General features: G+C 43.2%; 1 protein-coding gene across 3 annotated transcripts in view; it reads right to left on the reverse strand.

The window, feature by feature from the left end:
• The window catches only part of dnm1a (dynamin 1a), a 112,621-nt gene that overhangs the window by 98,330 nt on the left and 2,152 nt on the right, over window positions 1-12,139 (reverse strand). The window lies entirely within an intron of this gene.

The raw sequence follows: 12,139 nt of genomic DNA on the forward strand, positions 1-12,139 counted from the left end.
AATAACCGAGGGGGACCAGAGCAGCACTCGGACTATAAAACATACTGCAGAACTGCTTGGATTCGTGCACCATGGGGATGGGGGGGGGGAGGGATACATCTTGTGTGGGTCTCCTTCAGGGTTCTCTGGAAATCTTTTTCATCACAAATTAAAAACTCAATTCAAACCATTGCCGAACTGTGCTGTGACTTTTTCGTCTCTACACAATACAACGGAAGTGTTCCTAGTGATGCCTTGAGCCCATTACCTACTGTTAAAGATGAGAAAATTAAACAATTCCAATCAAGTGTTAAATGATCTAGATGGCACTGATTTGTTGAGCCAATTTTATTCAATAGTAGGGGGGGAAGTGACAGAGATTTGTGGATTAATATTCTACAACAGCAAGAGACATGGGAGACAGATGAGCTCCCAAAATAAAATCACGGGCAAGGCTTCCAAATATTAAGTAATGCACTGCAAGAAAAGTTCTCAATAATAACCACTTCTAATTTCCATTAACTTTTAAAAAATCGGTTAAGTTCATCTTCTACGTGACAATATCAACATTCTTAACTGGGGATTTACAAATGGAAATAAGTGTAAGCACTCCTAAGGCGAGTCGTCTCTTAGTGTCTCTTGAGCAGCGATTTTGATTTATTTCCGCAACGCTGGCTGTTCGGACGGTGCCATACGTCTTCCTTTACAACACTGATAACTAACTTCCTTTCAGACTCGTAAGGTAATTAATGGCCTTTGGAAAACTTGGGGCTGAACAATTTTTTATCACTAGTTCTTCCGAAGAAGAATAGTAAATTCCCTTCACTATTATGGGAAACTATGGTTGATGGGCTGTAGCACTGGTCTTTTCCAAACCACCTCCAATCCTGGTATTTATCAGTTGAAGTCGATGGAGTAGCACGGTCAAGATACCAGAGAAGCAGACATTTGAATGCACAAGCATCCAGTTAAGTGTCCACAGCCTTAACCACTATGCTACATCTCAAGTAATAAACTTCTCCTGTTAGTCCTTTACGCCTCTCTTTCTAAACCTTGCCGTTAAAATATCCAACATTTTTATGCTGTTTTCTTGTGCATGAAACTTATCCGAAATGAAAAGTACCCTCGATCTCCCGAGGTGTTTAGCATGGGCCCAGTAAATGGTGTTAGTGGGGGAGCGAGCAGGTGTTGCTCATATCACTGCTACCTTTCTTTCTCTCCCTCATCCCGGAAGAAGGCTCAACAACTGAAACGTTGTTTCTTCTTTCTGCTTTTCCAGGTGGAATTAACCTTTAATAGCTCCTTTAAAACAAACACTCCGTCTCTCCTAAGACCTGGGATGAGGTCATAAAAGAAGACATGTGCTGTTCTCTACTGAAACGGCAGGGGTAACGGAACCCACTTGGGCTCACACAGCTGGGCTCCTGGCTCCACGTTCTGCTCGGCAGTTGGCAGAAGGAAAACTAGAACCACAGCATAATCGTCCGCCGGACCCTCACTGATAAGAGAGAGACCCCCCCCCACCCCACCCCCTTGCTGTGAGGTGACACTTTTATTGTCTCTGCCCGCACTCGGTCACGCCTGAGGAGTCGCTCCAGGAGGGGGTGACAGGCTTGTGTGTAACGTGGCAGTTTTTCCAGAAAAGTCGATTCGATTCTCGCCCTGCATGTGGATGTTTGCTCTGAGATAGCAGCCGAAGGAGATTCACAGCATTGCGGTCGAACGTATACAGGCATGACAGCTCACTAGGTTTTTATTTGTTTTAACACCCAACTTTGGCATTGTGGGGGGGGGAAGCGATGATGAAAAGTCACTGGAATAAATAGGTGTTGTGAGATGTGTTAGATGACACTAGCTCTAAGTGTGAGCCGGTTATTTAAAAAAAAATCAATACATAACTGCCGACATCATGAATGCATAATAATCAAATGAATACAAAATTGAAGCCAGGAGCTGGCATCCCCTTTAAGGAAACAGAAGTGAAAACCATCCATCCATTATTAGAAAGCTGATTAGGTCTGGTAAGGGTCACAATAACAGGACACAAGGCAGGACTACACCCTAAAGTAGGGTGAGACAGGAGCCCAGCCCACTGCAAGGAGTATACTGTGTCTACTTGTCTTTAGACTAAAGGAGGAAACCCAGCACGTAGCATGAAACCCCTACTGCCACAAGAAGAACATGCAAACTCCACACACAAGGCACCTCGGATAAGAACTGAGCCCCAGACCTAACCTACGTGTCATGCCACAGACTCACTTCAGTTAAACAATGTACCTCGGATTAACTGAAAAAGTGCAGCGAAAATAGTACCAAATAGTAAAAACCATTTAAATCTAACATGCTCCATGAATACGAAGTGACATACTAAGACAGGAGAGCAAGTTCAAAAAATGGCAAAAGAAGCTGTCTTTCTAAAAGAGTACAGAAGCGATCTATTATTAGTATTTGCAGGTGCATGTGTGCTGATGTTATTAATTGGTGGCGCCGGTGTGCGACGTATGTTTTGCCGTCATTATTCATTGTACAGAAAAATAAAAAAAAACTCCCAACCCGCCAAAGAGAAAATTAAAGGAATTCCATTCAGCTTGTAAAAGTGATGCCTGTCATTAATCACCTAAATGAAAAAGAACCACACACCACGGTAGGATCTCCCTCATCAGCCAATCACAAAATAAACCCTCCCAGAGTTTCCTTTATTACTCACTTAATGCACAGCTCATTAATTTCCATTGACGAGCACAACAAGGTCCTTAAACCCTTCTATTAACCTGAATGGCATGTGGCAGTCTTGCACTAAGGAGGCGGACATGAATGCTCAAAAGCTTTTTTCAGCGGCAGTGTTACTAAAACCAGATGAAAAGCGCAGATTTCAATTTCTCAATTGACCAGCCTCGGGAAGTCATATGCCCCTTTTAAATAAAAACTTAGCCCCGTCATTTTGATCAAGATACACTGTAATTTTCTTCTTTTCAGTGTAATCTGACTGCATTCTAAAGCCCAGCATTTCAGCATGGGATTGGGACACCTCAGTAAAGGCATCCTGCGGAGGTACTGTAGGTTACAGACATTTGTGCTCATCTAACATAGTAGAAATGTAGTAGACTCAAAACCCTCTTCTTCAGAAAAGCCTTTACTTAACCGGTTCCATTCTTCACCCCTCTGCTTTTCTTAGTACCACCATCCACGGTCTCCTCTATATATTGTAATTGTGTTTTATCTTGTGTTTTCTTATTTATTGTTGTTGTCATCCTGTAAAGCGCTTTGAGAAGCCACCTTTAAAGGCGCTATATAAAATAAAGTTTATTATTATTATAAATGGGCCCATTTTCAGCTGAGCTGAACAGTAGTGCTGGACAGTGCAGTTTAATCCCCTGACTTCGTTTTTGAAATGTTATTTGGTTTGGAAAATGTGGGGGTGGCACAGTGGTTAGCATGGCTGCCTCAGAGCCACGGGGCCCTGTGTGTGCCCTGCAGTGAACTGGCTTCCCATCCAGGGTGTATCCTGCCTTGTGCCCAGTGCTTCCTGGGATAGGCTTCAGGCCATCCTGACACTCAGTTGCATACGCTGTTAATATAAGGCTTGATGATGATAATGATGAAAAGTACAAAGCATCCCACTGCTTGCTGTCCTCAAATTGTTTTAGGTTATGAAGAATTGTGTGCTATGGGCTTACTTTGATTCTGGGGCCTTTATTGAATTCTGCATTTAAGGTATTAGAGTCCCAGATCTTACAATTTAGCAAGGGAATAAGAACACCTTGGACACCTTGCTATCCACAGCTGGTTAGGTTTTGCTTCACAGTTCCAGATAGCTCTGTTAAAGACTATTTGTCTTTGCTAACCTGCCTTTTTTTTTAACTTAGCAACAGCATGAAAGAATAAATTGCGGGCACGTTATTTGATCTTCTGATGCTAATGCTTTAACCACAGAACGTTTAGCTGGATTCCACACCTTCTATCGGCATACTTCCTTTCATTTCTTTAAGAATAAAGTGGTCAATTACAAAGACATATTTGTAGAGCAAACCAACTCCTCATACGGAAATTTAGAATGAGCTGTGTGACCCTGAGTCTGCTGTATCAAACCCATTGCCTTTGCCATCCTCATTGAGAGATCTGTATGGCTGTATCCTCTCCATGCTCGTGGATAAAGGACTGAGTGAAGAGTTTTCTTTAACGCGCCACCTTGAGCAAGGTGCTGCTTCAGCCTGATTGCTGTAGTTCACACCTACAGTAGGCACCAGTAACGACATAGGGCTAACTCACAGATGGACTAGCATCCCATTTAGGGTCCCAAAAATCTCCAGAAAGTGGGAGCCTAATGATTCCCTAGACTCGAATGCAGACTTTTCCATAACCCATGGACAGGATTGAGCTGGTTCAGCCAAACACCGTTGTCTGTTCAACATTTACTCTGAATATCTGCATCTCCAATGGGCTGGGAGGTTTCCTTTAATTCGTTTTGAGCTGCCCTCACACAGTTCATCCAATTCGACAATGAAAAATCACCAAATAACACCTAAACTACAGTCTTAAACCACCATCTCTGAGTCAATGAACTATCCTGTGGCAGGTCTGGTGGTCACTGAAAGGTGAGGAAACCAGCTTTTGTTAAGACCCTCATGGGCCAATGTCTGGGGAGCAGCAGCTGTCTTGTAATTAATGGTGCTAATTAATGAATTGGTGGTCAGGACTGCTGCCACACTTCTCCCTGCTACCGCGAGGAATAGCACTGCCGTTCCAAGCTCACTGATTGTTTCTATTAAAAGTAAAAGGATAAACAGCAAGCAGCTTAATGAAGGGCAACAGATTACAGCCAAGATGAGAGCATTAAATTACTGAGAGACAGAACACACACACACACACACACACACACACTGACACACACTCTCACTCACAGACACACACTATCACAGTTACGGACATGCTCACACACACACTTATTCATGCAAACACACTTGCACAGACTCACACACACTCACAGACACTCACATACACAGACACGGACACGCTCTCACACACTGTCTCACACTCACTCACAGACACACACACTCACACACAGGCACACTCGCACAGACTCACACATGCTCACATACACAGACACGGACACGCTCTCACACACTGTCTCACACTCACTCACAGACACACACGCTCACACACAGGCACACTCGCACAGACGCACACATGCTCACACACACACTCTCACATGCTCACATACACAGACACGGACACGCTCTCACACACTGTCTCACACTTACTCACAGACACACACACTCACACACAGGCACACTCGCACAGACTCACACATGCTCATATACACAGACACGGACACGCTCTCACACACTGTCTCACACTCACTCACAGACACACACGCTCACACACAGGCACACTCGCACAGACGCACACATGCTCACACACACACTCTCACATGCTCACATACACAGACACGGACACGCTCTCACACACTGTCTCACACTCACTCACAGACACACACGCTCACACACAGGCACACTCGCACAGACTCACACATGCTCACACACACACTCTCACATGCTCACATACACAGACACGGACACGCTCTCACACACTGTCTCACACTCACTCACTGACACACACACTCACACACAGGCACACTCGCACAGACTCACACATGCTCACACACACACTCACACACACTCTCACATGCTCACATACACAGACACGGACACGCTCTCACACACTGTCTCACACTCACTCACAGACACACACACTCACACACAGGCACACTCGCAGAGACTCGCACACATAAACAAAGTGATGTGCCGGCTGTCAGGATTACTGCACCCTCCTACGCCCTGCCTTCTCCAACACCTACATTTCCAGAGGTGCACTGCTCCACTGTATCTCCTGCACAAGCACGCCTGTGTTTTACTGGGAATGTTTCTGCCATGGCCGGCACTGTTTTGGTTGTTCACTTGATCATATTATTGTTCTGTTATTTGTGTTGTTTAGGCTGTGACTGGTAATATTTTGGAACTCCTACTTCAACAGGTTGTTCCAGTTTAATGACACACTCTGTTTGTTATACTGAGTGACGTAGCCAACTGTACTGTAGTTTAGTTTCAGAACTGTCAATATTTTATGTTCCTATAAATATTTGTGTTGATATGCTTTATGTCGTATAAAAGCATACACTGATCTAATAATATTTACTATTTCCTAACAGTTCTGTGTAAAATAATTAAGTTTTCTCTTTGCAAACGTTTTACTAAAGATACCACATTACTGTCTTTTTCAGTTTATTTCTCCTTGCCCAAGCTACATTTTTGTTGTGGTGTAAGGCCTCACAGCTTCAATATCTCTCTGCAAATGCTTTTGGAGGTGACAGACTGCTGTACATTCCAATTTTTAGTTAGCTTGTGCACTTAGACAAGATCGATAACATTTTTCATTCACTGTTTGTGCATGGTGGCGCAGTGCTTAGCACTGCTGCCTTGTAGCACTGGGGCCCTGGGTTCAATTTCCCAGGGTACTGTCTGTGTGGAGTTTGCATGTTCTCTGTGTGTTCACATGGGTTTCCTCCCATAGTCCAAAGGCGTGCTGGTGGGCTGACTGGCCTCTGTGAAATTGGCCCTAATGTAAATGTTTGTGTCTGGGTGTGTCCCATCCAGGCTGTATCCTGCCTTGTGCCCGATGTTTCCTGGGATAGGCTCTGGGCCACTGTGATCCCGAATTGGATAAGCACGTATTGAAAGTGATCTGATTATTATTGTTTTTTTTTACATGTTTCTAATGGCTGCACCGATGAATACAATTTCAGACAGATTAAAATAAATATTGCCTGTTAAAAATGTATATTGTGAAAATACATAAATCTAGATAAACTACTCCTTCATTTCAGAAGTGGACTATTATTACTGAATTCCTTTGATGGGCTATTTTGGATCAGTCTGCTAAAGACATACAACTAGAAAGAAATTCCACCTTTTCGCCGAATGATCCAAAACCACCCCAGATTAACTTACACAGAAGGTGGGAGTAACTGGGAATCTCAAGGACATTCAGTTTGCTGACTTGAAACTCTCTGGCCATCATTGATCCCTACCCTGACAGACCTTAAGCACGCTTGTAAAGATGAATGGGTGAAACCCGAACCAGCAACTGCAGAGCTGGTAAAGATTAATCCGAAAAGCCTTGCAGGAGTAACTGTTGTCAAAGCTGCTTCCACCAGGTATTGACTTGGGGGTGAATTCTAAAGCACACGAAATACAGTCGTTTAGTTTGGGGAGTTTCTTTTTACGGCTTTTGTGGACATGCAACTTCTTTTCACCCATAAAAGCAGCCGGGTGGAACATTCACATTTTGATTCAAATATTCACTTGAAAAATCATTGTATGGATTGTGTTTTCTGATAAATTATTATCTCGAAGTTTGTAATTCAAGAAAAATGGGAGATCATTGAACGGGGGTGAATAGTGTAGAATTGTTGGATTTTGCTGACCTTATTTTTGAATGTCCAGTATTACTGTCGGCAAGCAGTTTACTCTGCAGTCTTCTTTCATTTGAAACCTTCACAATACAGTGGCTCTTTTCACCTGACTACATTACACTTATTGACTTAGCCAGTATCCCACAATTCATTGACTTCTTCTCAGTGGGCCAAATGGCCTCCTCTCAGATGTAGTTCAGCCTTTTCTACAGCCCTCACACAACAGAGCATGGTTCTTCTGCGTACCATGTCTGCTGGACAAATGTTTTTTGCTTCCAAAGTTCCACAGCTGTGTTGGCTGACGAGCTGATTTTCTTTTTTAACGAGCTGAGGAATTATGACTTACATGCCTTTGTAGTGTCTCTGAAAGTTTTTTTCACACACACGCAGGTCCCTGTAGCTCTTCTGACCGGACATCTGTGGCTCTAAAGGAATATTGCTTTGCATGTTGCCAGGTTCTACAATCCATACGCCTCCTGCCTGCCTTCAGAAACCCAGAGGCTGCAGTACACAGGTCATACACAACGGCCGCAGCTGAAAGAGGGCTGAACGACACAGAACGCAGGAGTGGTGAATCGCATCAGATCATGGTCAGGAATTTCATTCCAAGAAAACAATAAGGGAACGAACGCGGCTCACATTTTAATGTTTCATTGAGCTCAATTTATGGTTGTAGGCAAAATGGATACATTACAGTGTGTTTTCAGTTAACACGGTCCTTGCACGATTTTAATAACGAATTTCTTACGCAATGGCCTCCTGGTTTTCAGCAATTTCAGTGTACCTTCCCTCATCTTGCGGTTCAGGACTCAATTCACAAGCGTGATCCCATTGCTGTTTTCATTTCAATCCCCAGTAATGAAGTGAGCTTGAAAGAGGTTGTTACTTGCGGTAATGTGATGCTTTTAGGCCCACGTGACATGGCTACTGTAATGTGCAATTGTGACTAAGTTAAAGCACTAAATTAATACAATAACTTGTTGTGACGGTAAATGGAGAAAACACACTAAGGTATGAAAGGCCCAGATTGACATGCAACATACACTGTATACAAAAAGAAGTGACTATCATTTCAGGGAAACAGACTCCATTTACTGTAGCTACCTCCCCATGTACTGTAGATATGGCATATGTCTTCGTTTTTTTCTTTAAAACAATAGTGTTTTACAACGTGAAGGTCATAGAGTCCGACTGAAAAGAAATCTCAATACCCCAACAGAGCTATCTGAAAAGGGCTCAGTTCATTCTGTGAGTGACCTTACAGTATCAGTATTGTTCTGGAATACAAGCTTCGCTGTGCTTTGCATTGTGAGGTAGCTGGATCGCTCTTTCCAGCTGGCACAGCTTTATGAAAATGTACAGTATATTCCAGATCAGGGAAGATTTATGCTTCTATTCACATACTGTATGCACTGCCTGCAGTTTGGAACTGGAACTGCACAGGCCTTAAAGAAAATGCTGCTTTGACCTCTACGACCCAGAGGTCTGGAGAGTGGAGCCAGCTGGGCTTGAGATTAACAGCACCAGGCGTCCTGAGAGAGGTGCAGAATTGTGACTACATATATTCCCACATAGACACCTGGGGAGTGTTTCACCACTTATGTCCGTTGAGAGGGTTTCTGTGAACTTTGTACACACTTTTCCTGCAGAAGATGCAATATTTTATAAAGTGGACAGTCAGAACTGGTTTGAACTGGATTGGAAGAAAAAGGGCTACTATGTTATTCCATACCATTATATAGAAATGTGTGCTATGAACCTCAGTGACCAATTGTATTAAAAGAAGTTATCTTTAGCAAACAGGGAGGTAGTAAGAGGTGCCTGATAGATAACAGAAAAGTTTTAAGGACTGATCTAGTTTCATTACTTTGAGAAAAATACACCGAGCATCTCTGTGTGTTTCACTCCCATGCGGATGAAATAAGAACTTCTTTTAACTTCTGAGACGGACTCCTGACTGTCTTTTAAGGGGAAGCGGGAAAAAATGTCTCCAACATGTCCCACTCTGCTCCATAAAAGCCACAGTGCGGGTTAAGATCCATTGCTTTGATCTCTTTTTGACTCAGCATAGCTGCAAAAGGCGAGATCTTTCATTGCAGCTATTTAACACAACATGTTTTGTTCAATTCAGCGTCTCAGAGGGACAAAGCCCAGAAGATTTTACAGTCCTCAAGGCCTACAGGATGTACAGAGACACTTACTATCAGGCGTCTGGTGCAACAAGACGGAATGAAAAAATACGATGAGAAAACCCCAGTGAATATAGAAATTTGAGAATTCTGGACTCTGCTCTCACAGGTGCCTGTGGTTTTCAAGTATGCATACCATTCAGCACAGGTTACAGTATATGCTAGGTGGTTCTGGAAACTGTAAATGTCACCAGTTTTCTAAACAATTTTATTTTGATTGTTCAGGCAAAATATTTGCTCATTTAGGATTTTTAATGTTTATCTGAACACCTCCCCCAATATATGAGCACCAAAGTTTGACCCCCTGCCAGAACCAAAGCTGGGATTTTTGGGGGTGTTTTGTTTATTAGGCAGATACTGCTGATCCCGAGCGTCGCCATGGATTCCGCGGGATGCAGAGGCAAACAACCCAAAATCGCAATCCAGAAGCAAGGTCGGTAGGCGAAGCTTGTGATCCGTTAGCCAGAAGGAGCAGAGACAATCCGAAAGGCGAAATCCGAGAGACGAGATCGCAAGGGAAAAGTTAAGTCCAAAAACCGGAAAATAACGCGCACTAGAAAACTCTACAGGAGGCTTTTCAATAGTGAGCAGGTTTGGGGAGGCTTTTGCCTTCTGATTGGAAACTGATATCTGACGCTTTGTCATCACACTGTTCACTGCCGAACGAACACGTGAGCTGAAAATTGCTTAAGAAGCAGAAACTCTCATCTGGCGACGAACAAGAAGGAAACTTATACCGTCTTCATTTCCGACACTGGGGATTTTGGAGATGAGAAAAAAAAACAGATCGAATTTCAAAGGGAACGTGATGTCAAGAAGGTGTTCGAAGGAAGCAAAAAACGTGAAACAAACGGGACACGAAGCAAGTCAGGAATGACCTTACACGAAAAGGCATTGAAAAGGATTCCCATGAAAGCTTATTTCTGGAGCCCTTTCAAGACAATTGAGTTCATTCACTAGGACCTCCGTGGTCTTTAGACTGACCAGATATTGTTTTCTCCTCTAGCGCTGACCGTGAGTTTAGTTTTAGACAGAAGATCGATTAAAATATCATGGCGATCTCTGTAATCCCATATTTACAGAATTTTCAGTGGAAATAGAAACCAATTGCCCATATCGTATAATGTGATAGCTAATTCTGTCCCCGGATTTAATTCAGAGCTGTTAATTGCTTAATTGAATCAATTTTTTAATTGATTAGCCAATACTGCTGTTGTTCCCAGGTTTTCAGTCATTGACACTGTAAAGACAACTGCAAGGTCTGCAAGATTACACCATTTCAGGACAAGATCGGACTACCATTTGCATGAGGGTGTTTGCAGAGTTGTGACACCCTGATTGTATTTCATGTGCACTGGGATTTGTCGCACTATAATTACAGAAGGAGATCGAAGAGCAAACTCCTTCCCACATAATTTGTCGTGATCACACCCCATACTGCACTCCTCATTCCAAAGAAAACTGGTAAAAGATTGGATTTAATCCTATTTATGATCAAACCAGTTTAAAATAATCTGCATTTTTGGGTACTCTCCTTCACATCCAAAAAGGCCATCACCAAATATTTGTATCTATATTGAGAGTTTAATATACGGTATTAATCTGTATTGATATTATTAATATACATGAACGGGCTCTAGTGTGAGTGTGTGTCTGCGTATGCCCTGTGATGGACTGGCGTCCCATCCAGGGGGTACCCTGCCTTGCTTGCTGGGATAGACTCTGGCTTCCCTGCAACCCTGTGGTGGATTAGAAGGGTTTAGAAAATGGATGGTCGTACAGTTGCTTATAGTTCCAGGAGATATACAATACGATGATACAGTGCCTCATGCGGATATTAAAACTGAGATCTGAATTCTCCTGTAAAGTAGTGACCCTTTAAACTTGCGGCATAATTGTACTTTTTTAAGTACAATTATGTAGTCACAGCTACTGTATGAGCACCGCCACCGCACAGCGCAGCGAATCGGGAAGTGTCGACTCCTACGACCCGCCCACTTTCAGGCCTCCTGTCTTTTTTACACGTCACGGTCCCGTACGGAAGGCACGGCGCTGATTGGACGACAGGCGTGTCCATCACCTACCGCGCCGCAGGGCTATTGCGCGTCGCCGAGAACCATTAGAGACCTGACCGGCTCATCGCACCCTGCTCTTAGCAGACACAGTCCACTAGTGACTCGAACCCGCGGCACTAGAGTGAGCACCTATACTGGTTGAGACACTCATGATCATGAACACTCACGTACACAACGCAAGAGAGGAATAATAAAAAAGCTCAATTCATAAAGATAACAGACAACATAGGAAGACTTCAAAGGTGGCTTGTAAGTCATGTATGATGAACTGTATGAGTGACACACGGCTCTCTGAACCCTAGCAACTGACTACAGCCTTACTCATTAAGAACAGACACATAGCGCACAGGTTAAAAGCAATATCGAAATTTATTATTATTATTATTATTATGAGGCTGTTATCACAGGTAAGATGCGACAGTTTG

This window comes from Atractosteus spatula, chromosome 23 (genome assembly GCF_055471065.1).
Source record: "Atractosteus spatula isolate fAtrSpa1 chromosome 23, fAtrSpa1.hap1, whole genome shotgun sequence".
Taxonomy (NCBI): Eukaryota; Metazoa; Chordata; class Actinopteri; order Semionotiformes; family Lepisosteidae; genus Atractosteus; species Atractosteus spatula.